Here is a 2,875-nt window from a genome sequence, read left to right on the forward strand (position 1 = left end):
TAGGGAGTTCCAGCGCTGACGTCACAGATCATGACCCCCCTCGCCTCGCACCAGTAGCTGGACAGTCAGTGGTCATCGAGCGACAAGACTGACCCTCCAGTCAAGGACACAGCAGCAGTAGCAGCAGCAGCAGTTGTTGTGCCTGTCCGGGTTGTTTCGCGGGTCAATCAGACCGTGGGGAGGTTAACGACTTCTCATGTAGTAGTTAGTAGAACTGGGCGAAGAATCGATTCCTGAAATACCGATTCCCATGATCAATGGGGCTACGGAAGAAACGTTCCGACGTAAACCAACAGTCTCCAATTCATTCAATCATTAAAATGTTCTTTTTTATTTATTTATTTTTTAAAGTTTATTTTTGAAAAATAAAAGTTGATGCTTCGTAGTGTTCCGAAATCAAGGTTATCCCAAATCCTGAAGATGTTTGGAGCCAACCAGATAACAAAACAACCTGAAGAAATCTCATTATTAGAAAGGAAGTAATTGGGTTCGTCGGAGTCGATTCCAACGATTCCTAGCTTTCAATAATCGCGAACCTAGTCGCCAAGCACTGGTAGTTAGTTATGTGTGCTTCGTAGACCTTTCTAGGGTTACGACGCCGTGAAATCAGGCGCTCGTCAACAAGTTTTGGGCGTGTAGAGTTATTATTAGTATTCTCACCTTATGCAGTTGCGAGCGCCGTAAAACCCTTACTAAACAAACAAACAATCAGCCAGAGAGCTTAGAATTTCCTACGCTACACTATAGTATACAGACTCTCTGGTATCATCTTTGGGCCATTTCATTTGTCCATCTTTTCATGAAAAAGGTAGTGGGTGGTTGGCGGGTGCTCTGGTGTGATCTGCTTCTTCTTTCCTATCAAACATCTATCGTCCTTATCTCCCCTTCTCCTTTTTGTGTGTTTGTTACTCTCTTGTAACACCTCTAATCTTCTGGCGCTCATATTATGACCTTATGCAGTTGAGAGCTCCGTAAAACATCTACTAAAACTAAACTAACGCAGAATTTCCTACGCTACGCTAGTATACAGACTCTCTGGTATCTTCGTTGAGCTTGCTCATTAAGTCCATCTTTCCATGAAAAAAGCACCTAGATCTATCTACCTTGAATAGAAGTCGAAATATTCCCGATTGAAAAGGGTGGGGGTCGATCGCCTGGTTTCAGAGGGAAATTTAGCTAGAAAATGATCACTAAATTCTGGTGACTTCCAAACCTTGAGAGTCCTTGAAAACTGAAAAGTTACTCTATTTTGTGCCTTTAATCAACGTTTTTCGAAAAAGAAAAATAAACACAGAAATGTGTTTTTAAATGGAGATAAAAGGTGCTGAGCCAAAACAAAAAAAAACAACAACAAAAAATCCAACCCATACAAACAAACCAAAAATCGATAAAATCGTCAAACCGTCGGAAAAGATTACTGTCGTTTTAGTTTTAGTAGAGGTTTTACGGCGCTCTCAACTGCATAAGGTCATATGAGCGCCAGAAGATTAGAGGTGTTACAAGAGAGTAACAAACATAAAAAAGAACAAGGGGAGATAAGGACGATAGATGTTTGATAGGAAAGAAGGAGCAAACCACACCAGAGCACCCGCCAACCACCCACAAGATTACTGTCGAATGCTTCGATTTCATTGTTTTGACGAGCGCTTGATTTGACCGCGATGCCTTCCCCTTTCTCTCTCCTCCCCGTGCACACTTCTGCGTGCTGCCACCAGGCCGGGCCAAGCAGACGTCATGACCTTCACCAACTGAACACTGACCACTTACCCATGACCAATGACCATTACCACCAACAACAACCAACCACACACCGAAAAAAACCAACAGACACTCACACCACACACACATACACACCAACAACGACCAACCACACACACACACACTAACACACACACACACACAAACACACTAACACACATACTTCCATACATACACACACAACCACACTCACATATACACACACACACACACACACACACACACACACACACACACACACACACTGACACACACACACACATCTGTCTATCTGTCTGTCTGTCTGTCTGTCTGTCTGTCTGTCTGTCTGTCTTTCCGTCTGTTTGTCTGCCTGTCCGTCCAGCCGACCCAGATGTTTGTCTGTGTGACGTAGGTTATAGACTGCCCTCTGTCTGCTCTCGCTTACGCCTTTCCTCTACAGCATTGCGCTTACTGAACTTAAGACCTTTGTACCTTTACTCAACTTGTCGGATGGGCTGGATCGGGTCGGAAATGTCGCGTCGGACACGCAATTTTGTTCTATTTTCTTTTTTATTACTTAATTTTATTTTATTTGTTATTACTTTTTAAAATTTTAGTTCATTGTTTTATTATATTTTCCTTTATTTAGTATCGTTTTCTTTTTCTTTTTTTTTCGTTTTATTCTGTTGCATTGCATAGTATTATCTTTTTAATTTTTTTCTCTTTTCATTTATTTTCATAAGATAGCGTTTTAAGGCACCCCCAACACAATGATTAGAACGTACAAAGTGCCAAAGATTAGAGGCATTACAAGAGAGTAACTTAAGGGATATTTTTGTCGAAATTCTAATTCTAATCTGGGGGGGGGGGTCAAGAAATATTTTTTTTTTGGTAGGTACAGTTGTTAAAAAAATAAAATTAGATAGTTTGCTTTTTTCCTTCCCTGTCAAATGTTGAGTTCTGGGCTATGAACATTTTAGCCTAACAACGTGCCGACCATCGGGCAGAATCGGGCCATGGTCATGCAGGTGTATACTGGCTATAAAGGTGCTGGTGTCTGAGACTGACCACTTTTTACCTATCTATCTAGGTGTGTGTGTGTGTGTGTGTGTGTGTGTGTGTGTGAGAGAGAGAGAAAGAGAGAGAGAGAGAGAGA

The sequence above is a fragment of the Aplysia californica genome, unplaced genomic scaffold (assembly GCF_000002075.1).
Source record: "Aplysia californica isolate F4 #8 unplaced genomic scaffold, AplCal3.0 scaffold00191, whole genome shotgun sequence".
Classification (NCBI taxonomy): domain Eukaryota; kingdom Metazoa; phylum Mollusca; class Gastropoda; order Aplysiida; family Aplysiidae; genus Aplysia; species Aplysia californica.